This window comes from Anser cygnoides, chromosome 9, assembly GCF_040182565.1.
Source record: "Anser cygnoides isolate HZ-2024a breed goose chromosome 9, Taihu_goose_T2T_genome, whole genome shotgun sequence".
Lineage (NCBI taxonomy): Eukaryota > Metazoa > Chordata > Aves > Anseriformes > Anatidae > Anser > Anser cygnoides.
The window spans coordinates 17,846,225-17,873,669 of record NC_089881.1 but is presented as its reverse complement, the minus strand read 5'-3'; the positions used below and the strand labels follow the sequence as shown (position 1 = coordinate 17,873,669).

General features: G+C 55.5%; 1 protein-coding gene across 2 annotated transcripts in view; it reads left to right on the top strand.

Annotated features, from left to right (window-relative positions):
• The window catches only part of SENP5 (SUMO specific peptidase 5), a 114,654-nt gene that overhangs the window by 44,196 nt on the left and 43,013 nt on the right, over window positions 1-27,445 (top strand). For both annotated transcript variants that reach the window (XR_010833700.1, XR_010833699.1), the window contains exon 10: window positions 12,762-14,922. The gene's annotated coding sequence lies outside the window, so the exon portion shown is untranslated. The remainder of the gene's footprint in view (window positions 1-12,761; window positions 14,923-27,445) is intronic.

Here is a 27,445-nt window from a genome sequence, read left to right as displayed (position 1 = left end):
GCACTTTTGAAGCACAGATAGACGGAGAGCCCTTGCTGGGGACGGGAGGGAGCCGGATGCCAAGGCAGCGCCGTAAAGACCCGCAAGCAGAGCCGATGGCAAGCAGGGAGCGCGGCGAGGATTTTTGGTGGGGGGCAGTGTGGCAGCCCCCGCCTGTGCTGGGTGAGCACTGGTCAGATGAGGCCAGAGGGGGCTGCGGAAGGGCTTCGTGAGCTGGGGGAGAGCAGGAGCGTGTCATGGGGCCGATGTCATCCGGCCGTGATGTCACTTCTTCGGCAGAGCACTTCCAGCGATAGCAGAGCTTCTGCAGTCTGTCTGCCAGCCTGGCACTCTCTCTGTACAGCGTAATTAAGCAAATGTATTAATAGAATGGGAGCCTGGGCCTGGGTAATGTTCTTCCGTGACAGACAAATGCGGAGACAAAGCAGACACTTTCTTCAGAAGTACTGCAGGATGCTATTAGTGGGCACAAACTCGCATCCCGTTACTGCCGTTGCTGCTAGGCAGCGCAGAGCCATTTGCATTTTAAACGAAGCTCCCAGCCCGGGATCAGCTCCGGGAAGTGTGCGAGGCCGTCCCTGCACTGGGGGAGCCCGGGGGTCCGGGGACACCCTGAGCCACAACGGGCATCCTGTGTGCTCAGCTCCCACGCCGACCATCAGAGCCACCCCGCAGAGGTGACAGCAGCGTGCCACGCGGTGCCACGGCCCCGGCCCTGGCTACGGGGACAACTTCTGCACGTCGGCATCCCTCACGAGGACAATATGCACCTGTACAGCCCATCTCTGGTAAAGCATCTCTGCAAGTCCTAAAACTGCCAGTTTTCCATTGCTGGCCTCTCTGATGGTCTTAACAAAGTATGACATAAATATGCCAGGAGAGGGAAGGTGGCTTTTGCAGGGAATCGGGAGTGTGGTTGAGCAGAGCTCGCAGAGAAGGGACCTTTAATAGAAAGGGATTCATTTCTGGGGATGGTGCCGCAGGAACCAGCCCTTTGGAAGGGTCGGGAGGGGAGAGGGACACGGCGGACGCAAACCGAAGGGCTAATTGTGTGAGTGGTGCGGGGACGCCGTGGTCAGGGCTCCCAGCACACTGGCAGGAGGTTGCTTGGCTACTGCGGCACCGCGGGCAGCGGGCAGGCAGGGAGAGCGAGCGTAAACAGCCGGGAGGAAGGAGGGTCATTAAAGTGTTCCCTACAGATGCTTAACTAGCAGCAGTGGGAGGAAACAAATAAGGAGGAAAAGTTGGTCCGAGTGCCAGGGAGGAAGCAAAGCTGTTAGGAAGATGGCTGATTTTCTGCTGGAAGCTGTCCCTGATTGCTAGTTTCAACCGGAGACGTTTTCCTTGCGCAGTTTCTCTCCAGCATCCCCACTTTCATCCTCTCTCTGCCGCTTTCGCATCTAATTCCTCCCCTAGTGGGAAGAGGCTGGGGAGCTCCCGCACGTGGGGCTGCCAAGCCCTGGCAGGCATTTGGTTGCCTGAGCATGGAAGTGTCTGAGAGCAACCGAGCTGCTTGGTGACCCTCCCCATGGCACAACCATCGCCCAGACCCACACGGAACCACAGCCTGGCTTTCACATTAACCCAAAATCCTTAACGAAGCCTTGCCTGGTCCTTCCAGCACTCGTAAGCACTCATAAGCACTCGTAAGCCCTGGCCGGCGGTGGGCAGGGACAGGTCCATCGCGAGCCGCACTGACAGCACAGGCGCTGAACAACAGTTAGGAGGAGAATTGTTTTAATGAATACATTTCCTTTCAATTGTATGCGAGTAGCGAGATCCCATTAGATCGGGGAAGCAATTAGAGCTAATAAAGATGAACGCGCAGCGCTCGGTGCATGTGGAATAACAAACAGCGAACAAAGGATTCACGAGAGAGCTGCCTCTAATCCAAACAAACGAGGGGCGATGAAAGGCAGAGCGGCCGGGCTGCCCGACGGCACGGCACGCGTCCTCGCCACCACACCTGCTGGCAGCAGGGGAGCAGCACTCGGCGTCAACCTCAGCCACCGGGCCACCAGCGCTGCCAGCCCGATCACTCTCACAGCCCCCAAAACGCGTGTGCCACCAGGCAGGAGGTGGCTGTGGGTCCCCAGCTCGGGGCTGGGCTGGGGGGGGGGGGTTGGGGGCCATCAGCTCTTTCCTGGTTGCGGCTGGGATGGCCGATCAGCAGCCAGCGCCTGCCAAAATTCACCGCCCCGATGGCAGGGAGCAGCCTGAAACCATCATCAGTGCCACGGCTAGGTGGAGCGGGGAGGAAATAATAGCCTCTTCACAATGAAGTATTTACACAGTAGGCTTGCAGGAAAATTGGGTAAACCGATAATTACCCAAGGATATTATTGGCTTTGGCAGAGTTAATAATAATTAGTGCTCTTCCTTTTCCAGACTCCTTACAGGAGAGACCTTTTATAATCCGCAGAACACAAAAGACCCAAACCACCAAGAACAGCTTCCATGTGTGCCTTGGAGGAAAAAAAAAAACAAAAACACTCCAGTCCTTCCGACAGGCTGCAAGGTGAAAATCACCCAAAGACACCAGGCAGCTGGACTGAAAAATGATAGTAATAGTGCAAGTAATAATAATAATAACGATAAACAATTTTGTGTGCTTGAAGACAATCCCATGCCGGGACTGAGCTTGCCCCTGCCCTACCTAGCGCGGCGGATCAGAGATAAAGGATAAAGACAGTGCTGACACTGGCAGCCCCGCGGGATGCCAGGTACTGCCCTGCTGCTCCTCATTTGCTCTCTTGCCCGAGCTGTGCACTTGCTTCCCAGAAAGCAGACATTTTCTGCTGGCTCTCAATGCATTCCTCATCCTCGCGGTGTCTCCGTGCCTCTTCACTCTCCCTGGTCCTTGCTAAGCCCTCAGCTCTGTGAAGTTCCCGAGCCTGCAGCCGCTGCTGGCACCTGAGCCCTCCCGATTAGCGCAGGCTGAGCACGCATCCTGCCTGCCAGAGCTGTGCGGGACACAGCCTTCTGCCTGCTTTGCCTGCTGCTCTCCCCGGAGAACAGCCTTTGCTGGGTCATTGCGCCCGGTAGTTTGGGTTAAATGGGGTGAATTTGGTTTGAGATGTGCTGGAGGAGGAGCGTCCCCAGCCCCTGCCTGCCTGGCGGAGAAGGGGAGCGTGGGGTGAGCGGGATCAGCCCCGTAACATGCACTCAAAATTGAAATGTGTGATCAGCCGTGTGATGCCACGCCGACATCTGCACCGCATCCCCCATGCTCTGAGGGCTGGGTGCTGGAAGGGGTGGCTCTGAGGAGGGGGCTGATTTCTGTAAGAGCAAGGCACGGCTGGCCGGCCTCTGTCCATGTCAGCCCACCGGAGACATCGCGCTCTGCCGCTTGTGCCGCTGCTGCGCCACCCTCCTGCCCCTGCGCTGGCACGGAGGATGCTGGCTGCTTGTCTCGCGATGGGCAGCCTTCAAACGATCCCAAATCACGAGGGAAATCCCCCCCGCCCCTGCCCCAAGCTGGCCCATAAATCACGGCGTTATAAAAATAAAACAGTTTTGTGCCTGCACGCACATTTCAGGTTGCCTTTTAAACCTGAACTTGTTTCTCACACGTTGGCAGAAGAACAGAGGGGAGCTGGAGTCAAAAGGCAAGCTCGAAAAATAAACACATACTTCTCTCTTGCTGCTCGTGAAGGGCTCCCATAGGAAAACAGAGAAAACCAGGGCAGGAAGAGGCCCTGGAGGGGTCGTCGTGCCCTTTCCCCAAAGCAGGAGCCAGCTCCTCCCCGCAGGCGGCAGGCCAGATCGTGCCCAAGGCTGCGGTGATGGGGGGGGTACAAGCAACTACCCCCCGGTCCCTTGGTTCAATTGCCCCCCTGATTTTCCCCTTTCTCCCCTATTTCCCCTGCTTCCCTGTGGCCCCATGCTCATCCCCTGCGTCTCTCTGAAGGACGGGTGGCTGCCGAGGTGACGCGGGGATGTCCCTGCTCCTGCCGCGGCCGCGCAGCCCAGCCCCAGCCGCACCATGTGCGCGCTGCTGCAGCGCCAGCCACCCAAGGAAGAGACTGAAAGTTGTGCTGTCTTAAGCCACAGTTTAACATAATTAGACATCCTGGCTTGAGGGCAGTAATTACTTTTATAATCCTTAAACATTTTTTTTTTTAAATAATTGCCTCCCAATTCAATGCCTTTCAAAAATCCTTTTAAACGGCACTGCCTTCTTCAAACAAAACTCAGCCAACAGTAATTACAATAAATTATTCTCAGTTCTAAAAAAACATATAGAAATTAATCTATGTGCGCAAACTGCTAACCAGTTATTGTTTACCTCCCTCCCACCGGCCGGCTGCTTCCCCGCTCAGCGCCGTGCACCGGCCTCAAGGGCCGGCACCGTGGCTGCCCCGGGGGAGCTGCGCCAAGCCCGGCACAATGGGCTCGGACCCTGGGCAGCCAGGATCGGGGCTCCCCTCCCGGCTCTGTCTGCCTTGCAGAGCACGGCCAGGGGCAGAGCACGGCCGCACCGCCCAGCCCTCCCAGCAAAACAACGCTCCGACCCGCCAGGCAAAGGCGGTGCGCGGGCTGGCCGCCGCATTTCATCCTCAGCTGGGACAAATAAGGCGTAATTCTGCTCGAGTCAAAGGAGAGGCCGTGATTCACAGCAGCCGAGGATCTGGCCAAGAGTGTCAGCATCACGACAATAGCGTAATGTTTTCATTATGCATTGTTTTTTTCCAAATACTTAAAAAATTATCTAGGAATTACTCACACATCCCGTAATAGTTACCAGTCTTGGGTGTTTAAGGCAAAGGTTTCTTGAGACAGCGATGGGGCTGCAAAAGCTTTAGCCATCGCTGCTCCTGCTCCGTGCGCTTCTCCTATCACTTCTGCTCTCCTCCTCCTCCGTGTACACAGTCCAGTAACCTCTCCCTGACAATCTCCAGATCCTCAAAATTGCTCATTTGGAATTTTGCAGTAAATAGAAAATTGCTTTGCTCCTTTCTCTCAGGACAGCACAGAAAATGGATCCAAATGAAAAAAAGCGAGCAGCGTGTATCTGGTAGACATAAACAGTGAAAGAAAGGCAATTCTGCTTTTCAGCCCTGCTGCAGAGCGAATGACCTTGGAAACAATGAAAGGCCTGGGGCCGGAGCCCAGGCTGTACGTTCTGCAGCAGCGTGAGCTGTGTTTGGGGAAGGATTGGGGAAGACAACCTGGAGGAATGGGCTCGTGCAGGCGTGAGTCCCCACCAGCTGAAATATCCCAGCTAACAGTGGGGGGAAGGAGCTCACAGCCCCCAGACTGGTGCCGGCATGGCTCTGCCTCAGCCACCTTCCTCCCCTCTGCCCACTCCTTGTCGTGTGCTGTCCCGTGCTTAAAAAGCTGTCCCCCGTGTTTAAAATGCTGTCCCCGTTTGGCACGGCAAGGCAATGCCACGTGGCCAGGGGGAGCAGCCCGAAACCCGCTCACCCCCGCCAACATTTGCAAGCGATGGAAACGCGGAAAGGAAATCAGAGCTAATTCACACGTGGGGGAGGAAGAAGGGGCTAAATTTATAACTAATAATTCACCCCGTCCTAATTGCACATCAAACCGCCGCACCAAAAACTGGCCAAATGGAAAGCATGTGTCGGAGCTCAGCCCGCAGCCAGCGGCGTCGCCCGCGCCCCCCGAAAGCGCCCGCATCCCCTGGCTCCTCCGTGGAGGGGAGGCCGGGGGGAGATAACAAAGGTTTGGATTTGATCACGCTTTATGTCAGAGGGAAAAGCTGCTTTTCCTGCCGGAGCTGCCAAGGGGCTGATACCACCCAGCACACGTCTCGCAACACCAGGCAGCCCTCCTGAACGGCTGCCATCAGCGCGGCGCGGCGCGGCTTCCAGGGCAAGCTGCTGGGGCCCGCGTGCTCGCCAGTTCTTTGTGTGCTGTGAACAGGGAGGAAAAAAAAAATCATCTTTTTTTCCTGCATTGCTTCTTAGAAATGTCAGAAAATTAAAAAGAAAGAATATATATGAATATATATGTATAAAATCCAGGGCAGACAGCCAGCAGCAAGGATATGTTTCAGAAACGCGGGATCCTGGACAGGATCCTGGAGCAGAGCAAAAGGGCAAGGCGTGCACGTCGGCCTCGGCGCAGTCTGCTTGGTGCTGGGCACACTGTGTCCAGCCGTGGGACAGCTTCGCAGTGCTGGACAATGGGAGAAGAGCTGGAGATGCTCCATCGCTCCCCTGCAGGCCAGGCTGGGGTTTGGGATTTGGGTGATGTTTTTAGGGCAGAGCTGGGGCAGGACGAAGCCCATTTGGGTTTCAGCCCCAGGCAGCTGGGCAATGCCCCGCTGGCCCACCCGCACCCCTTCCTGACCCCCAGGGCTTGTGAACTCAGTTGTTTTTTTATTTCATTGCGAACTTTTCAAGCTGAGCTTTGGAGACACAGCTTTCCCCTGCAAGAAGCAGTGAAACAATGAGGGGAGAAAAAGGGAAAAGCAAACCCCACCTGCTTCCTGTTTTTATTTCCCCCATCCCCCTCCTTTCTTTATTTTTTTAGTGCTCCCTGGTTATTTGGTAGCTCCTGCAACTTGTCCAGAAATACCTCTGCTAGTTCAGGGGCGTTTTGGAGCCCAGGAATTTAAGGAGGGCCTAGAAATTCCTAACCCAGCTTTAAACTTGCTAAGGACGGGTGAAGCGGCTCCCTGCCTTTCCAGCCTGCGTTTCTGCTCTCCTCGGAGTCCCCCTTCCCCTCTGCTCCCCAAGGGATGCTGCCCTGGGCTTTTCCTCTCCCACCGCTTCCACATGGGCAGCGCAGACATTTGGTGCACATCTGCGGCAGCGGCCGCGGGGTCGGGCTGCCCTCCTGCAAACCGTCCTCGCGCCCGAGAAGTCCGCAGCTGGGAGCGTGCGGGCAAATTTCCATTATGCTTCACCGAAGAGGGCGAAATCCCTGGCTGGCTGTGGCTGCAGGACTGGTTTGAGATATCAGTCTGGAGATACAAATTCACTCTGATCTCTGTCGGGTGTTTTGGCGTAGGAGGGGTGGTGCCTTGCCGCCCACCGCGTGCTGTCAGCAGTACTCATTTTGGGACGCTCTGGGCGTCTCAGTAAGGAAGAGCCAAAGTTCCCCACTGGAAAGAGTCTCTGAGAAAATAGTCACGATGGAAACTCACCCTGTGAAAGCACACGTCACCTTCCCACCCAGCAAGCTCCGTGCCTGGAGGAGCCAGGGTGGCAGCGCAGCGGGAAGGATGCTTTGAGACACCGCACCGCTACCTGGAAACCAGCACGCATCTCCCACATGATCTGCACCGCTCGCCTCACAATAAACCAATATATTTTAACTATGACCCGAAATGTTGCAGAGGAACCTTTTCAGCCAGTCTCTTTGGTGCAATACAGATGCGTCAAGCCTGATTGTTATTGTACATGTCAGGGCTGTCGAAGCGCGGGATAAAGAAGGCCATTGTGCGCCCACGGAGGGGACGGCTCGGATGATTAATGACTGCTCCCTCAATTCTCAGAAGAAGAGATGGAGGCAGGATAAGGCCTCTGCTCCGGTAGGGGCAGAGCCCCAGAAGACATCCGCTGAGCAAAAAAACAAGGAGGGCGCTCAGCACAGCAGGGCAGGGACCAGAGGCACCAGCCCCGAGGGCGTGCTGCCCGTGCCGGGGCGCTGAGCGCGGCGGTGCTGGCGGTGCTGCCGCTGGTGCTCCTGGCTGTGCCACCAGCCCTGCTCTGACCGATCTCCCCGCTGCTCTGCTCTCTCTGCACGGAGGGCAGTGGGTCTCAGCAGCGCGGATCATTGCCCATTGAGTAAGACGGATGGCAAAAAATCAGGGAAATTGCAAATTGATCTTTGCCTAACACACACGGCGACTTTGTTACCTATTTTTTGAGCCTCTACGCAAATACCTCCCAGACTAATTCTAAGGCGTGCCAAAGTAAATTACATTTAGTTTGCCTTAAATAAACAATGACTCTTCCAGGAAAGGTTTGTCTCTTCTGGGCACTTGCATCATTTATCATTGCTCCACTGTTTTGAGTTGGCTGCCCTTTTAGGGTGAGATGTCTCTTGGTTTTAGTGTGCGCGCAACCATAGAAAGGACAAGGTCTTACCCCAAGAAAAATGTACTGAGAAGATGTCATTAAAGCTAATGAGAGTCCAGGCAGCTGCAGCTCATTAGAGATTGCCTGGGGCCAATTGTAACTGAGACCTTTAAATATACATCATAGTCAAATAAACAACATCATATTCGATCTGCAAAGTCTCTATCAGTTCCTGCATGGTCCTTATCGCTCAGCCTTACTTTTTGCTGAGAAAATGTTCCCTGTTCAATAACAAACTCGGAAGCAAAGGAGCCCATCGCACTTAGGAATGATGCACCGAGGAATGGGGGTGGGAGGAGGGACCTCTTTTTCTGAAAACACCATTTGAAATTAATTGATTGCAATGGTAGGAGACACACAGGGCTCGAGCTCTCCGCCCTGCCCCAAGGACTGTGGGAAAACAGGTCGAAGAACCTGCAAAGATGCTGAAGATTGGTGCTTTGAGCCGTGATTGAGCAATTTTGTTGTTGTTGTTCCTTTCTTTGGCCCCGGGACATGACTTTACTGTAAAAGAAAATGAGGGGTTTCTGACAGCACTTTCCATGTGTTGTTGTTACGAAGCGTTTAGCGAGGAATTAGGGATTTACAAGCACGGGGGGTTCCCCCTCCATCGGCAGAGCCCCCAGCCCGGCTTCCCGTTGTCGGGAACGCCGCTGCTGCTTCCTGCGGGGCTGCAGACGTGGGCAGGCTGCGTGTTTCCGTGCGTCCTCACCCCAAATAGCTCCACGTGTGATTATTAAGTCCTTATCTCCGCAAGGAGTCACTGACACCGGGCGGCTTTCCAGGGAATGTTGCTCCCTTAATAGGCCATTACATCTCGGTAATAAGGGCTAAACTCTTCTGGGGGCATTTAGTTATAAATTAAGTAAAATAACACCACCGATCCTGCCCTTCTCCCCGTGCTCGTGAGGGGGTTTCTGGTGTGTATGCCTCCAAAGCTGCCCGGCCAGGGACGGTGCTGGGATGTGCAGCTCTGCCTGGGTGGTGCAATGTCCCATCCCGGCGCCGCCTGGGCGGCTGTAAATAACACAGATAACAATAAAATGAACAGTGGAGAGGCCGTGGCTGGGTTCATTGACTCCCGGCCCAAGAGCTGCTTCCCAGCGGAGGTCTCTGCACGCTCCCCCGACACAGGGCATCTCCCCACTCCGTGCCCAGGACCCCCATGGGGTCCTGTTCAGCTGAGCGCCCCAGGGCAAAGCTGTGCCAGCGCACCCCAGCACTGCTCTGTGGAAGCACCAAACTGCCCAACGTTTTGGGGGCTTGTTTGGGTGCTCATTTTGGGGGCTTGCAATGACCTTCTGCCATTGGGCTTGCAAGGAGCCTGCTGGGCTCTTGCCGTTCTCCTCTGTGCAGGAAAAAAAAAAAAAAAAAGTGAATTACAACCAAGCATGTGAAGGACATGGGTGGCAGCAGAAGGAAGGAGCCAGGAGCAGGGGGCACGGGGCCGGCCGCACCTTCCCACCCAAGCCTCACCTAACGCTGGCCACCTGGACCAGCCTGGTCTTGAGCACAGAGCTGGGGCAGATCGGCCGCATCCTGCCCACATAAAGGAGCACTTTCCTGCTCCCTGGTGCCGCTGGGTCAGCTTTGCACTGGGGTCGGATCGCAGGTGCCGCGACCCGGACCAGATGGAGACCTCGTGTGCAGAGCTGGGCGTGGGAGGCAGGGGACCCTGCGAGCTGCCGGTGCTTGGGACATGTCCCTGTCCCCCGGGGAGCCAGGCACCAAGTGCTCCCCTGCTGCACGCCGTGTCCTTGGCCCTCATTAAGAGGAGGCTGCAGCTGCGCTGGCCTGGGAAAGCCCCGCGGCCGCGCGGCGTGCTTGCAGCGGAAGTCGCAGCGCTCCGGCTTCGGCTGGCTTTAAAGCCCCAATCTGGTGAGAGCCGTGCAAACCCTTCCACAGAGACCCTCCCATCGACCGAGAGCCAGGTATATTGATTTAATTTGCACCTGTGCATTTCTTGGCACGGATCAGCCCACTGCAAGCCAGGAGTAAATTCACTTAGGAGACTTCTGGCAGCAAGCTGCCCCGGCTGAGCTAAACCAGGGCGGAACAAAAAGAGTTCAACGCGCCTGGCTCCACGTGAGCCGTGCCTTCAGCCCTGCCCTGAGACGGGCAAAGAGAAAAGGAGGGGAAGGATTTGGGTGCAGGACGGTGCAGCATGCCACCTGTGCCTCCTTACAGCAGCTCCTTGCTGCTCCCAAAAGCAGGGAGGATGCCCTGGAGGACCCCCTGGACTCCCCCTGCAGGGAGGGAGCCTCCCGCTGCCGACCTCCCCCCGGGGTCTGGGCAGCACCGCGGGGCTGCGGCAGGGTGCTGAGGCTCATACTTGAGGTTTCATGCTCTGTTCCTTTCTAATCCCAATTTTCAATTGCTCATAACTTATGTCATTTGGGCTACAATTTTCCAGACATGAGCCCCCTGAAAAGGTGGCTCTTTCCTTTTCCCTCTTTTTTTTTTTTTTGTAACCAAATGAAAACATCCAGCCAAATGTTCTGGCCGTGTCCATTTTCTTTCTTCTGCATACATTTATTTTTTTTTTTAGTGAGTGTACAGCGAACACAGATTTTTCCCATTATGCATTAAATACAGAGAGAGCGTCACCTTTCCTGCTGCGGTGTCAGCGAGGAGAGGGCCCCTGGCCGACCTCTGCGGAGCTGGCAGTGGCAGGGGATGCTGCACCCACACCGAGCTCGGCTTCTCCAGCTCACCCAAACGTTGACCCCCTGTGGGGTTCTTTGGGTGCCTGAGAAACCTGCCCAGAACCCGGGCTGCGACCCGTCACGGAAGGCACCTTTCAGAGCCACGAGTGCTTCTCCTTTATTAATTAATTCTTTGTGGAATTGGAGCGGCAGGGCGGGGGGCTGGCTGCTTTTTAGCTTCAGCCTGGTGTAGGGGCAAGTTCAAACCCCCCCCTCAGATGTCTGAAGGCACTGGTTTCCAAGCAGGGCTGGCAGATAAGCATTTGCAGGGTTGTATTTACGCAGGATGTGTTCGTGCTGCTGCTGCTCATCCTCTCCCCGCCGCAGGGAGCTGGTCCCCCCGGTGAAGGCACCTCATGAGCATCCCTGCTTGGCTCTCTGTGGCCAGCGGTGGGGCTGGGCAGCGCCCATCTCCAACCCCGCAGAGGACGGTTCTGCAGCTGCTCCCTGGCAGCAAAGGGGTTAAACCAGTGGGGTTGAACCGGGGGGCCGGGGGGTCCCGTCCGGGGGTGCGGAGCAGGACGGAAGCAGCCCCCCCGTCCCCGCCACCACTCTCCATGATGTCACCTCCCCGCTCTCCCCGCAGAGGCGTTAAACGAGCCCGCGTGCTAATTGGGGCCGCGCAGGTGGGCAGCACCTGGAGGGGCAGGGGGGGGTTACCCTGGGGTGCTGGGGGACCCCAGCCCACGGGGCAGCCCCGCTGCCCGCCCCACCGGCGCCACGTGCCGCCCCCCAGCCACCGCAATGCCCCGAGCAGGCGGCGGGCGAGGGGGATCGCTCTGCAGCTTGGTCTGCTTTGCTTCTCGCTTCCGACACCTGATGGGAATCTGGAGCAGGCGGCGGCTGCAGAAACTCCCCGTTACATTTTCCAGGCGTGAGCGGGTCGCCTGACGGCACAGGGGTCGCGCGGGGCAAGCCCCAGGTGGAGGAGGCATTACTTCCCTGTGCTTTTTTTTTTGTGGCGAGGACAAGCACGGGGCGTCACCGCTGTGCCTTCTCCATCCCCATGCCGGTCCCCATCTGACCTTAGCAGGCTGTCCCCACCCGATGCTGCTGGCGGGTGTGGGATGGCCCCCAAAAGCCCCTTTCCTGCAGCCTCCCCTCCTCCGCAGAGAAGAAACGCGCACAAAGGAGGATCCTGCGTTTCTCCAATTAATGTAATTAAGAGAATTAAACTTTTGGAGAGAGAGAGTTTTTCATTTTCTTTTTATTTGATTAGGGAAATTCCCACTGCGTGCTTTGTGCAAATGAAAGCCAGGCTCCTTTCCATTGTTCGGCGGCCCCGGGAGGACGCCTTACCTTTCAATCTTGCACGCTAATGTGTTTAGAGTTAAAATCCCCCCCGCCCCGGGCAGCCGAAGGAAGGATCCCGAAGCCTTGATTAAAGCACGGCTCCCCAAGCCAGGGTGTGCACGTGGAGCTGACGGCGAGTGCCCCGGTCCTGCGCCCTCACCTGCACAGCTGGCCGAGCCACAGCACCACAGCAGGGGATGTCCTTGAATCCTGGGGCCCCCAGCCTTCCCACCCATTTAATACAGGGAGGTGCCAATAAATGATGCCAAAAAGGAAAAGATTTGGGGTTGGGCACTGGTGGAGAGCTGTCCCGAGCAGCCTGCCCGCGCTGGCTCCGGCGACAGGGAGTTTTCTGTGGCCCCATCAGATGGTTTGCCCCATGATGCTGAAAAGTAATTATTTTTGTCAGCCTGAGTATTAAAATCGCTTCTCCATGAGACTGGGTTTAGCTATCAAGGTTACTGAAAAATAAAACACGGGGAAAAGTCTTTGTACAATCCTACGGTGAGGCCACGGGAACTTACACTATCCCACAAGTGCTCAAAAATTACGAGCCAGGTCCCCAAAATGAGATAGGCTTAAAAATCAATAAGAATAAAAAATACATTATGGCTTTTAATTTTTCTTCTGCTTTCTGAGCTTTCTGGGCACACAGGGGATGTGTTACACATTAATGAAAGCTGCTATTCTCATCTAAACACAATTTCAGGTGGTCGTAACTTTGGAAACCACAGGAGACGTCACCAGGTCTGCAGTGCGTAGCGGGACCGGCGATACCCACCTCACCACTGACACGGATGGATGGCAACGGGAACCAGTGTGGAAAGGGAAGAGCCCTGGATGGAGAAGAGCAATCTGAAAATTGGTGCAGAACAGCTCCTCGAGCCCCACTGGGGTTTCTCGGAGTTTCTCGCAGCAGGAAGCACATCTAGAGCCAGCCAAACCATCTCTTTTTTATTTTTTTTATTTTTTTATTTTTTTCCCAGCAAAAATCTGCTGACCCAGAGCCTGGGTTTTCCAGTTCCTCCCAATCAATGTACTGAGTGGGAGATCTGGGTGTGCTGCCTGGGATGGGGGAAACCGCAGGGTGGCCCCTGCAAACTGGGACCATCTTCCTCCATCCGTACCCCAGCCAGGCTGGGGCTGGGTCCGGGGGTGGCAGAGGGGGGATGCTGCAGAGATGTGAGGCTTGGGGTTCCTGGGGTTTCTTGGGCTTGTTGCCCATCCAGGAAAAACCACGCAGATCCCCCCAGCAGAGGAGCAGAGCTATCTCCATAGCAGAGTGGGAACTGCTCCCCATGATCGGGAGCTAAACGTGAGGATTTAAAGCCCGTCAGGTTCCTGGGCTCACAGGGAGCATGCCTGATTATATCATTTTTTGATTAGGTGATGTATTTTTCTCCATTAATTCCTAATTCCCCCAGCTTCTTTGAGGGTCACCCACAGGAGAGATGCCATGGGGAGGAGGGATGGGTTGGGCGGTGCCACGCTGGCTGGTGACAACAGCCATCAGGACCATGGCATGTAGAGCCAAAGATGCACCTGGAGGTTTCCTCCTGGCCCTCACCACGCTCTGTAATTCACCACCACGGCAGGGACACGCTGGGGACAGTCCCACGGTCCTACTGCTGCTGCACCGAGCATCTGCGGAGGGGAAAACTTCCCAGGATAACACCCGCAGCCTCTCAAGTAAATAGTCTTTAATGTTTCACTCAAGGGTTGTAACCTTAATACGTAAAATCTCTTTGGCTTTTTTAATTCCTGGATCGTGCTGTGGAAAGGCCTCCCCAGCTCACCTCCTGGCTTTCCTCCCCCAGCCCGTGCCCCGCGAGGGGCCGCGGCACCAGCTGGGAGGGCTTGGAGATGCCCCGAAGAGGGCAGCAAGGCCACGGCCGTGCACGGGACCACGAGTGGGGTGCCCAGAGGTCCCACAGAGTGGCCTTTGAAGCAAAATGTTGAGGTTTTTTTTTGTTGTTGGTGGTGTGTGTTTTTTTTTTTTTTTAAGAGATCAGGAGGGAGAGAAGAGCTTTATAATAAACCCCAAAGCAATACCCATGGATCTTCCTGCTCTATCAGGATTTTGCTCACTGCAAACACCTGTGGTTAGAGGCCGCCCAGCTGCCCTGGTGCTCACCAGCCCCTCAGCCCCCAGCTGTGTCCCCCCCCCCCAGCCCCAGCTGAGCCTTTTTAAGGACCAGGCACGGCCAGCTCGGGTCTTTCCAGTGGCTCTGGGTGTGGGCAGCATCAGGTAAAGGAGTTATTTGGGGGTCTCAGTCTTTTTTTTTGTGCTCGTAGCCTTCAGCCAGGCAATGTCAGGGCTGCTCAGCTGATTGCAGGGAGCAAATCCTGAGCTGGGGGCCTCCGAGGCTGGGTGCTCAGCTCCCCGCTCCTGGGGTGCGCACGCCCCGGCCGGGGCTGCCGTGTAAACGTGCAATTACAAGAGCAAGCAATTTTTTCCTTGGAGATCTCCTGGCCTCAAATTAGGGAGGCTGAAGCTCTGTCAGAAGATGACGGATGTCACCGGGAGAGGCACTGACGAGCAGCGGGGAGCGCGGGGTCAGGGCGCTGCAGGTGGGTGAGCAGCGGCGTGGCCACGCTCGCCTCCTGCCCTGGGGGGGAGGCAGGGAGGAGGTGGTCCTCCCTGGAGGATGGGGATGTGCAAGCTGGGTGCTGCAGCTGGGGTGGGTGAGGGTTTAGGCATGGGAACGGAAAGGCCCAGTAGGTTCCTTATAGCTCAAGCTGGGGAAACACAGCGGTTGCTTGATGTTTTTGGAGAGGAACAGGCCTGGGAGGGGGTGTTTATGAGCTCAAATGGGAGTGATCAGCAGCAATGATGTCCACCTCGCAGCTGAGGGTCCTCAAGCATCAAGGTGAGGCTCCTGGTCGGTGTAAACAGCCCTAGAGCTGGTGGTTGGATGGAGGGAAAGGTCTTGCCCTGACCTGAGTGCCTTGGAGGATGTACAAAGGGAGCTCTGTGCGCTGGAGAGGCAGGACAGAGCCTGCAGACAAGCTGGGGGAGGACTAGGCTGAGATCATGTAAACTCTGCAAAGGTAAGGGATGTGAGAGCGAGGCATGAAACGCACGCAGGCAGGCGGCCAACAACAGCTCCACATGTCTGCCTGCAAACGCAGGGGGCTTCAAAGGAGGAGGGGGAGAAGCAGCGTGCCTGGTGGTGCGGCAGCAGTGCTGCACGTAGCAGGATGCGGGGCTGCGAGGGAAATCCTGTGCTCTTGCTCAGACAAGGGTTTTCCATGCAACGAGGTGCTGGGCTGAGGGTGGCCGGAGCGGGCACTGTTGATATGTGTAATAACCTGCAGCGTCAGCATCTGTGGGGGCCCCAGGAGTCAGCGCCTGGTCCCCTCTTCCTGGAGCCCGGCCAGCCCCAAGCAATGCTTTCCAGTGCATGTGGTCAGGCCGTGTGTCAGGAGGATTAATGATAAAGGCTTCTTGGGGCTTTAAGAGATCTGGGTCTAATTTAAAACCAAAACAACACGTAGAAATTTAGGAGGAGGGGAGTTGCTGTCCCGAGGCGAGCATGGGATGCAGCTCATCACGGATCCTATCTTGCAGTAACATGTGCCAGGACCTTCAGAGAAGGTACAAGCAAACACCTGGTACACAGGAAAAACCCAGCCTCCCAGGGGTGCTTTCTTCTTTGTCTTTTGCTATTAGTCATTAGCTCATGCTCCGAAGCACATGGCCTTATCTCCCCTCTAGGCATCTTCCTTTTATCTACCTTGACTCATGGAGCTGCAGAAACTTTTATTAGCCACATAAACGTCGGATCTTCTTTAAAATCTTACAAAACTCTCTGCCTCGCCGTATCTTACGGCGATGAGTTCCACACATTAATCACGGGTTGGTGTAAAAATGAGTTTCTCACCCGTTTTCTGCCTTCGGATTCAGCCGTGGCCACAAAGCATCCCCGCGTGCCGCTGCACCCGTGAGCATCCAGCCCTGATGCGGAGCCAGCTGGGTGCCGAGGGAAGCTTCAGCTTTGCCTGGTGTCTTCTAGTGATGAGCTTCAGTAGCTTGACAGTGAGCCTCCTTGTGCAAAAAGTCCTTGACTTCCTTGCTGGGAAGAGGGCTCGCAGGGCGGCGTGCAGCGGGGATGGGGAGCTGAGGCTGAAGGTGGCCCCCGGGGCAAGGGCTTGGGGCTGCGCCAGGCGGTGGGAGGTGGGCGTTTGGGAAAGGGCCGCAGGGCACAGCCGAGGGCTGGAGGAAGTGTGGAACAGGGGAGCGTTTGTCTTGATTTAATTTGACACTTAGACTGGAAGGAGTGATTTGTAACTGTGTACATTTAAAAAAAAAAAAAATCCTCCTCAAGACAGGGAAGTGGAGGCAATAGCAGGTTTTGGTGCCAGATCAGATAAAACCATGTGGGTAATGCCTCTGCCTTCCTCCTTTTTATCCAGCTTTGTCTCCAGGCTCCTTAAAAAAAAAAAAAAATCCTGATGGCTCAAAATCTCTCCAGCACCTCTGTTGCAGTAAGGCGCCTGAACCCCACGGGACAGGAGCTGCTGCATTGACTCAGTCTGGCGCAGGGCTCCCTGGCCTCTCCATCGTGCACCCAAGGGCAGTTTGGTGGCCTGGCCACCTCTGAACACCGTGCTGTGTGTGGTGAGGCCGTGCAGTGCGGGGAAGGAGGCAGGAGGCACGTCCCAGCCACGTGGAGGTGGCACATGTCGTGGGTGTGGGGTGAGCCTGAGCCAGGCCCTTGGTGGGCACCAGGGTGGCCAGGGGAGAGCACAGGGGCTCAGGGAAGTGTTGGTTGGGATTAACGTGTTTTGGCACAGACCCCAATCCTTTCCTGCCCATGCATGGATGGGAATTGAATTTCCAACAGGAACAATTGTGGGACTCCTATCTGCAAGCCAGAGAGGAGAGCTAGGGATTTTTACCACGTGATTCACAGTTGTTCCTTTCATTTAAATAATGAAAAGAAGGAAAAATCAGCCGCTGACAACCCTCGGCTCTGCCACGTGGCTGAGCTCTCCTGGGTGCGATGGGCAGGGCAAGTGGGTGCTGATGTGACCGAAGCTTTGGGGATGGGCGAGGGGACGCTCCCCATCCCCTCCCCAGCTCTGCGCAGAGTGGCGGTGGCTCCTGGGGCTTCGGCCTGGTCCCAGCTGCCCCTGGTGGGTGTTTGCTGGAGCTTTCACAGCCCCCTGGGATGGAAACCAGGCTTCTCAACCAGGGATTTGTTATGCTGAGCCTTTCCTTGCACCAAAGCTGGGGTTTTGCTCAGCGCAGCTCCAGCCCGTTGTTTCCCGCTGGGAGCAGACGCCTCCCTCCTCCTGCAGCAGCTGAGTGCCCTCAGCCTCTCCCAACGGATCGGGTTTGCCAGACCTCTGGCACATCTCCCCATCCTTGGCTGTGCTCTCGTTGTTTATTTCCCACCTTCGCCACACGCCGGTGCCCAGAGCTGGGCATCTTCCACGCCGAGACCGCAGCGGGGCTGGGGAGGGCGCTGGAGGCGAGACGCTCTTTTTATCTCAGAACAATGCTCCTTTTTTAATCTTATTTTTTTCTGCTGCAGTGCAGCGCTCCTGCCTCGCATCCAGCCTGTGTTCATTACAACCCCAGGCCCTGCTCTGCGAGCAGCCACCTCGCCAGCTTTCCCCTGTATTTATTTAGGCATCCCCCCGCCCGCAGTGTTTGCTGGTTTGAGGCGTGCTGGTGCTGTCGAACGCTCTCCTGTTTTTCCTGGCTCCATCACCGCTTTATCAAGACCACTTTGAGCTATGGCCCTGCCTCCCCGCATGCTGATGGAGCAGCCCTGGCTCTGACAAAAGCCGTGGCAGCTCTCCAGCAGGTGAGGGGGTGAGTTTTGGTCGTTCAGAGCCACGCACAGGTTAAGGACGGAGCCGGGGGCGCTCATCCTGCTGCCCCCGCGTCGCTTCCTCTTCCTCTGACCCTTTCCATCCTCATTTCTTTAACAAATGAGGCTGGTCCACGTGGGGCGAATACCCAGGGAATGCTGCTGCTGCTTGAGGATAAAAAACAAACAAAAAGATCGGCAGCATGCCCGGGGAAAAGAAAACATCCTAGAGACGTCGGGGAAGGGGCACAGCACGGCTTTGCCCTGGGAAAGCCTCCCCTCCGCCCGTGTTGTTATTGCTGTTCCCTCCTCTGACCTGAGCAGTTTGCAAATATTTTCAGGCCTGCAGGTTGTTTCCATTAGGAGGAAAAATCAATGATACAGCCAAGAATCTGTGGCAGAGCCTGCTCTTTGCTAAAAATGGCCTGAATCCTGCTTTCCTACGCACAGAGGGGTGAGCTCGTCTGCTCCCGGCCCCGATCCCATCGCTCCCCAAAAAATACCCCCAAAGCTGCCTCTCAAGATTGGGGCTTCCAGCCTGCCCCAAAGCTTCTGTGGCGTCTCTCCTTCACCCCCTGCAGACCCCGGGGTGTTCCCGACACCGTGCCCAGCCCTGGTGCTCGGCGGTGCCTCGGCGGTTCCCGCTAATGGGGGAAGGCTGCTATCATTTCAGCCAGCCACCGGATAATTTGCCAGGAATGCCTATTGATTTCCTGCACTCCTCTGTGCAGGCAGGGGTAAATAAGAGTCATTCGTCATTGCATTATGTATCGGTAATTAAAAATTACTAGGTAACTTCAACCAAAAATTGAATAATTTGAAGTAAAATTAAATAATTCTAGGTAATCAGTACTAAATGAGACCATTATTTTACTTATCAGTGACTAAAAATTACCAGGCATTTTTCCTCGTTTGGATGCTCTCCCTCCCCCCCAGTGTCAGTAGAGCCTTTCTAATTTGTTTTAATTGTTAATTTTAATGAGTAGTGTTTTTCTGATAACATTTTAGTATGCTTTTTGTTGTTATTTTTTTTTTGAGATGGCTTTTATTGCATTGCGCAAAGCCTGAAGCACCTCAATGTGGGAGCAATTTGGAAGCTAAATTATTATTATTTATTTAAATCAAACCCTCCAGCCTCTTTAACCATTTGGCTGATTCTGTAATTGCCGTGCTGGCGTGATGGAAATGCTCCATGCTTGCCTCTCCCTGCCACAGAGCTGATGCGGAAGGGCCTGGGTGCTCTTCTCATCTTGGTCACCCTCTGCATGCTGCGTCCCCTGCCACCACTTTTGGTTTTGGGGAGGTTTGGGGATCCAGGTTTTCTTCCACCCTGGCTTTGCACAGTCTTCCCCAGTCATCCTTGCTCGGGGGAACCTGGTGACGGCCCGTGGGGCTGAGCTTGTAGCAGTGTATCCTTGCCCAACCAGGGCTGAAACGAGCTTTGGGGCCAGACTGACCATTTCAGCCCCACCTAAAGCCACCTGAGCTACCCCGCTGCCCTGAGAGGCAGCCAGGGCAGACCCCAAATTACTCGAGGCAATGAGCAATGCCTCCTCCGCACCCAGCCCTCGCACCAGGCTGTGCCCACCAGCCCGGCAGGGACAGCAGGGTGGGATGGGGACAGCACTGATCTGCCCTGTCCCTCCCTGCAGGGAGCTGCCGAACCTCCGTGTCCCCCCCGCACAGAGAGGGTTTGTCACCTCCCTGCTCCGTGGCACGGCGCATTTGTGCGCTCAGCCAGGAGTGATGCTGGCTTGCTTTGCTGCTGCTGGATTGCATTACAGCCTCCTGTCTGCGGTAATTTGCTATGCACCATCACCCCGGGGGCATGGCAGGCTCTTCTGTTTGCCAGGTTTCTCCCCAGGAGCTGCGCAGATGCCTTCCACCCACGGACAAAGCATGGGGAGTCCCTGGGGTACCTCACTGGGCACACCCAGGCGTGCCCTGGAGGTGCTGGTGGTGCTGGGGTCAGGAGCCTTCCAGAAGTGGATCTGGGAATGTGGTGCTTGCTGTTGTCCCTGTTGTGTTGTTTTTTTTTTCCTGTGCCTTGCTAGGAGTACAGCCCTGTCGCCCAAACATCTCTGCGGAGCGTGGATTTTATGCAATGCCCTTACAGCATCCGCTTAGCAGGGGGGCAGCCCTCAGCCCGCGATAGCTCCCGCTGCATGAGCTGACCAAATAGGAGAGCAGATGGGAAGAGCAAATCATTGGAGGATTTTTTTTTTTTTGCTTTTCCTCTTTTTTTTTTTTAATGAGACCCTCTTCCCTCGCCTTCCCCGGAGCGCTTAGCAAATAGCTGTTGGAGAGCTCAGCCTGCTGCCGGTGCCGCGGCGTGTCCCTGGTTAACCCGGGACTCGGGCCCAGTCGGAGGGATTGGGGCAGGGGGAAACCACTGGGGTCATTTCATTTAGCTGAAATAAATAAGGATGGTGCATTCCTGCAAGCTCTGCTCCTCTCCATGTGAATGACACCCCCGGTGACACCCAAAAGCCGAGCAATGCAGCAAAATCTGGGACTGACGGGGCGATACCCAGCTAAGGCTGCTGTCGAGGGTCCCCCAGTTTCTCCTGCCCGCTTGCCCGGCCTGGTGGCCCCAGTCGCTGGCTCTGTGGCCAGCCCCTGCCCTCTGCTGCTGAGACCTGGAAGTGCCAAGCTGAAGCCCAGCAGCCCAAAATCCGTGGGGCGCACGGCAGGCCCATGTGCCGGGGGTCAGGGCGCAGCTTTTTGTTGGGGTCTGCACAGCCCCGGAGGGGCTGGTCCGCGCCTCCTACCTCACACCCAGAAATATTTGTGCGCTTGGCATTCGCTTCCCTTTGCTTAATTCCACCCCATTTAGAGCTAGTAAAACTATTCCCTGCAAGCAATTTACTCGACAAATGTAGCTGGCACTTTCTGTTACTGAGTTGTCCAGGAAGAGACCGCAATTTTTAATGATTTTTTTTCCATTCAGTGAATGCTCTTTATGACCGTATTTGAGCTCGGGGTTGTTCATGAATGGCAGCAGAATAAAAAAAAAATATCCGGTGGCCTATCTGAGCTGCGGAGCTGCTATTCACACCGCGAGGCTGGGCACCTTATCGCACGGCGTATTGTTTCTCTCCCCCGAATAGGAGCCCTCAACTACCTCCACTTCCACCGAGAACAAAATTAATTTCATCATGCAACAAATCTGCCTGCTGGATTAAATGAATGTGTTGCCAGCCCCGAAAGGTCTCGCAGTGAGCAGCGTCTCGCTGCTGGCTGAAGCCTCACCGAGCAGCTTCATGCAGGTTGCACCCAGAGGTGCTCCAAGCTGCCCTCATGCTGCAAAACCCCAAAAGTGAGCTCCCGGAGGGGTGCGAGTCCCCGGTGCCCCCTACCCAGCTCCCTGAGCCCGATGCTCCCGGCTGCACCCAGCCAAGCTCAACAGAGTGAGCTCCTCGATTTTTTTCCTTGGAAATCAGTCCCCCAAGCCCTTTAATCTGTCACAGGGTGCTTTTTTTAAATATTATTTACTATTCTAATTGTGACACAACCGTACAGGAATACTCGCAGTTGCTCGCCTAGGGAAGGGTTTGCCAAAACCTTCCTATTCTGGAGTGGTTTTATGGGAACTGTGTGATGAGGAAAAGATGGTGAGGGCTCGCTATTCTAATTAGGATCGTTTCTGTCTTGCGAGAAGGATTGGAGGGTAGTATTTATGAATACGAGTAGGTTCAGAAAAATTCCTACCACCATCTGTTTGAGAGAGAACAGGAAGAATTTCAATATGCTTTAGACCTTGAAGAGTGATGTTTGTATAACAGGCTCATAAAATCAATTTCTAATAGTTACAGGTACCCCCTCAGGAATTTAAATAGTCTGTTAACAAAGTTATTCCATCTGCCAAGCAAATACATTAAATATGCACGCACCGTACTGTATATAGGGTTGCGTGCTCCTCTCTACTGTACGGCGTGCCCTCGGGTGCTGCGAGCGGGTTCGCTGCTGCGTTACACCCGGACTTTCCCTGGGGCACGGGCTGGATATCCCTATTTAAGCAGGAGCTCGCTTACCCGCCTGTGGCTTAGCAGATAAATCAAGTTTACAGCCACTTTGTCCGCTGGAAGCTGAGCGCTGGGCTGCTCCATCCATCCCTGTCCCCTTCCCTCGGCTGCCCAGCGGTGCCGGGGACGGGACTGGCCGTGAGGATCACAAAGCCTGCAGGCAGAGGAGGTGCCAGCTGAGGCTGCCGGGCTGTTTGGGGTCAGGCTGTTTGGGGTCGGGCTGACAACATGCGGCACGTGCAGCTGAGCTGCAAACACGTCACCCCGCTAATTGCACAGTTTGCATTTAGCGCTGCCCGCGGAGCTGCGCGACACCTTGCCGGTTCTGCGAGGATTGTGTTCTCCGCGTTATCGGGAGTGATTTATGGCGAGGGTTAGGTCGCGCATCCAGAATATCGATTGAGGAGTTTTGCTGCCTGTTGTGTTTAATAGCTGTCGGAGCCCCTGTTTGTGGCGCTGTGCTGTTTGCTGCCTGCCAGCCCACGCAGCTCCGCGAGCGGTCTCCAGCAGGACAGAGCTGGTGATTCCAGTGCATTGGGGTGGCCACTGGGCAAGTGCTGTGCGTGCCCAGGTGGCCCCTTGCAGATGGGCAGCACGTGCCATGCTGCAGCCATGGGCACGGCCATGGACCCTGCCCAGGGCATCCCCTGCTCACTGCGCAGCTTTGCCCAGGGGAAACTTTCCTTTGCACTCTTCCCGGCGATTATTCCTCTGCGCTGGGCGGTTTCTTCTTCTTTTTTAATTTAAAAATCCGCATTCCCACTTCCACATAGCTCGTTATCTCGGGGCGTGTGATGAGGTGTCCGGGCCCTGTCCCGGCAGAGATGATGCAGAACACATTTGCGCAGGCTGTGCGTTTGGCCCCCCCCCTCCCGCGGGGAGCGGGTGGTTTTCATTTCAGCCTCTTCCATTAGAAGCTCTAAGGGGAGCTCCATCTATTAACTGAGAACTGCAGGCCTGTAAATTTTGGCAAGAAAAGGCCCTTGGAAGCAAATCATCTGTATTTTCTCAGGCCTGTTTGTCCTCCCTCCTCGCATGTGCAGCCCTGGCCGGCCGGGAGGCAGGTACCGCTGCCTCCTGCTCCGCGCGTGCAGATTGATGGTGTCTGCTCCGGAGCCCGCGCCGCCTTCCCCCTCTCTCTCTCTCTCCCCCTCGCTCTCTCTTTCTGTTTTTGTTCCTTTCCTTTTGAGCTGTTTCTGCTTCGTTTGGGAGACTCCTTCAGCTGCCAAGTCCTGATGTGTATCTGTTCATTTCCTAGGGCAAACGCATTGATCTGTGATTTCTGTTATGATACTGCAGATTTCTGCTGCCTTTTTTCTTTCTTATTTTTTTTTTCTTTAAACTTTATCCTGCCATCCAGGAGGCGGTTTCTGCTCTGAGAAGTGCAGTGTTTCTAGAAAATGTTCGTTTCCCTGACTCATAGCTGTGCCTAATTGCGTACAGAGCCAGCGTCCATCCCTCTTAGTTCCAGTGTAATTGTTTGCGGTGTGTTCCTTTGTGATTGCGTTATTCCAGTAATAACAGGCAGTCTCCTTCCAGATATTTATTCTTTTCATGAACATCAGCATACTGGCAAAGGGTTGGGCTTTTTTCCATCTCAACGCTCTACTTCATAGCTCAAATCTGGGATTAATGCTTCGGGGATCTCAGAGAAGACTTTCCTCTTTCCCGCTACCTCTTTCCAGAAGCGCCGTCTTTCTGCGCTGGGATTTGGAGATCTTGGACGCGTGTTGCTGCTGCCGGGGATGCTGCCCAGTGCTTTGCTATCTGTATTTACTGCAGCCTTTTGCTCTTTGGTTTTGTTGTTCTCCCTTTTTTGGCAAAAGGGCGAAGCGTCAGTGAAGCAAATGGAAGGTGGCAGAGGACCCAACCCCAGCCTCTCCCCATGTGGCCAGGGCAGGATTTGGAAGCGCAGGCAGGGCAGGGAAGCCTCTCAGATATACTGCCTACCTGTAGTGCACCTCTGCCTGTGCGGGGCATAAGGCATTAGTCTTTCATCTTGGAAGACCTTATTTTTTATTCTGGGTTAGTTTTACAGCACCCTGATGTGTGCTCAGCACTTTACGGCGCAGGAAGAAAGATGAGGTCCACGCAGCGAGGAGTACGCAGTCAGATTTACCCGGCATTAAATCCTGACCGAGTTACAAGCCAAACGAGCTGTGTCGCTGTGCCCTGGCCTTTCTTCTCCCTGCTCCCACTCGGAGCCACCTCATCCTTTTTTAGTGACGTGAGGGGTTTTCTTTGCCACGCAGCCTTGCCTCTGCTCCTCACATTTCCCCCAGCATCTGCGAACGGGACGGCAGGGACACAAGATGAGGCAAGGAGCAGGCACTTTTGCCTGTAAAATAAGTATTTTTCAGCTTGCTGGCCAGGTCAGCTCCACCCGTGCACGCTGAGGCTCCTTGGCTGAGCCACTGTTTTTGGCGGGTGGGTGGCCCGTGAAAGCCGCAGCGAGGAGGGCAGATGGTGCATGGCTCCCAGATGGGGACCGCGAATCCACGCAGCACCGGGGCTGTTTCCCAGCCTGGCTCAGGCCTCCTGAGCCACCTGTGAGCGAGCTGAGACCTTTGGTGCTGGCTGCCCAGCGCACTGAACAAGCCCAGAGCCTCAGCTGCACCGCAGCCCGCTTCAGGGCACGGAGCTGTGCTGGAGGAGGGCAGGCGGCCCCGGAGCTGTGCTCCATCTCAGTCCCCTTCTCTGTGCCCTGCTGGGGAAGGCCAGCTCCTAGCAGCACCCTCACCCTGAAATCCATGCAGGGGAGATGCAGCCTGCCAGGCACGGCCACCGCATCCCTGCCCCGGGGGCTGCCCACCCTCGGCGCGGCGAGCAGGCGGCGGGCCCTCTGCCACGGCCCCGGGGCACTGCCGTCGCCCTCCCTCGCTGCGTGGGAACCGCTCCTGGGGCCGGAGCATGCCGAATTTCACTTTTCAAACGGGGCTCCTGGCGCCCCGCCAAGCAGCGCTTCGTGTTGTCAAATATTTTGGCAAACGGCGTCTCTGCTTTAGTCTGAAAGCGTCTTTCGCTAGGGAAACGGCGTCGAGGCGAGCAGCGAGCCGAGCCCCAGCACACTGGGGTGGGGTGGGATGGGATGGGATGGGATGGGATGGGATGGGATGGGATGGGATGGGATGGGATGGTGGGATGGGAGGTGCTGGCACTGCTGCCCCGGTGCCATCGCATCCCGGCTGAGATGTGCTCAGGACCACAGCTGGGCAGGGCGGCTGCAGCCAGCAGGGAAGGGTCCAAAAAGTCTTCCAAGGTGACCGAAATGATTGGTGGAATCAGGCTGACCGGGGCAAATCGTATTGACAAGAATAAGTAAACACTAAAAAGTGATTTTCAAGTTGCTATTTTGGCTTTTTGTTCTGAAATTGCTCTGTGTTAAAAAGGGAATAAAAGAAGGAAAAAAAAAAAAAAACAAGCTCTAAGTAAACTAGAAATAAGGGGAATGTATTTTTTTACCAGCTCATTGGAAAAATGAAACATATTTGTTCTGGGTCAGACCAAAATGAGCAAAGCAATCAGTTATCCACAGAGCCACAGTGCAGGCTGCCTTCCCTTCTGCTCGCTCTCCTGGGCATCTTTGAAAGAATATCCAATACCTTTTTATGATGTTTGAAAGAAAATATCTCAGGGGAGGAAAAAGCGAGGTGTGATCCCAAAAACTCGTTTCTTGCAGCTTGGCCGGGCCCTTCTCCCCTTCCCTCCGGCCGTGGCTCCTTCCCTGTCACGTTGTGCGGTGAGCGCGCGCATACTCACGGCCCCGGCACCACGATAGGTTTTGAAAGCCTGAGAAATCCTCCCGAAAAGCCTGGTTTCCGGCCAAAAACCCGAGGTTACGCAAACATATGCAGAGCTTGCAAACAGCCTGCGTGTGTCGGATGGAGAGCAGCTTTGCGGAGCAGGTGTGAGATGATTCGGGAGGATCTGCCTTTCCCGATGTCTGTGCTGCGCAAGGAGCCCGCCTGGGGGGGGGAAGCCGAAAATAAGTGTCAGCCTGCAGACCAAACCCAGGCCTCATCCCATGCACTGAAAAATAAAACAACCCTGACCCCCCTGGGGCCCCACCGAGCCGCGATGCTGCCGCCCACCCGCTTCCCGAGCCCCCTGGGAGTCGCTCGAGGGGAAAGGCAAGAAAAGCCCTTGCGCCCACGGAGGAAGAGGAGGAGGAGGAGGCGGAGGTTTGCAGCAGCCCCGGTTGCAGGAGGCAGGCGAGGGCTGAAACCAGAGCTGCCTTTTGCACGGCAGGAATTCGGTGCTGCGAGCCGGGCGGTGCCGTTGGGAGGCGTGTTGGGCAATAGATGAAGATTTCAGTCTGGGAAAATGGTGAAGCTCGGTCTCCTTTTCTCAGGCGACGTGCTCGTGCCTTTGAAGAGGTTTGGAGGCAGATGGCTCCGTGGCAAGCGCAGCAAAGGCACCCCTGGAAGCCTTGCGAGCCGGCGAAACCTCCAAAAATCCCCGTCTCTGGCAGCTGCCAGGAAAGCTTGTTTGGGTTTTCAAATCTGTTCAGAAGAGTCCTTTTCTTCTGAAAAACTGTGGCTGTCAAAGCGCCATGCTAAGGTCTCATTTATTATGTATTAATGACTCCACATCAGATGGGCTTGTTTTACAGTATCAAAATATTGGAAATATCAAGGTATCAGCAGTTCTGAACGGGAGCTGTCAGAGGCTGAGCTGAACGGGGAGATGCCATCCGCTGTGCAGAGGGGCTTTGGGAGCACACACACCATTGTGCTCCCTGGAGCAGCTCCTCTGGGGACTGAATTTCATCCCCTGGGTTGCCCAGAAATGTCTGGAAGAGGGTTAGGGGAAACTGAGGCACGGAGGCACGGGGAGCTGGGGCTGAGTGCAGGCACGTGGAGGAGCTGGGACCAAAGCCCGGGGGATTTGGTGGCTTCGCTTTGTGCCTTTGCTGCAAATCCACCTTCCTGTGCCGCTGCTGCTGCTCAGCATTAGGATGATATTAGTTTGAGGGAGACTCTGACAGTCTGGTGGCTTTTTTTTTTTTTCAATTGTGTCATATGGGAGCTGTTAAAAAGAGTTGCCTACATTTCACAAATATTTCCAGGAACAAACTTGCCGGTGTCTGGGTCTGTGGAAGAGGGAGCGTGATGCTGACCGGCTGCCAGACCACGCTCTCCATCCATCAGTCCATCCCCAAAACCTCCCTTTCCCCTTAAATTGCTAACAGCGATGTGCCGGGCTGCCAAAGCATCTGCTTTACCTGCCTCGCCTCCGCCAAGGTGCCTGGCGCAGGTTAGAGCAGGATAAATCCCGAGCAAGTCGAGCTTTTGCATCCCCCACCCCCAGGAGGAGAAAAAGCAAGGATTTGCTCTGGAGAGAAGCGGGAGGTGAAGCTTTCTCTGAAGCCGAAGCAGGATCAGCCTGGGAAGTGAGGGAGGGAGGACGGGGAGGTGAGAAGGGATATCCCTGAAGGACACCTCCAGGTACCCCGATGCGGAGAGCAGCGGCGTTTCTCCGTGCCTCCGTCCCCCTGCCCATCAATTCTGCCTCAGTGCCAAGTGCCTCCTGCACCTGCCTGCCTC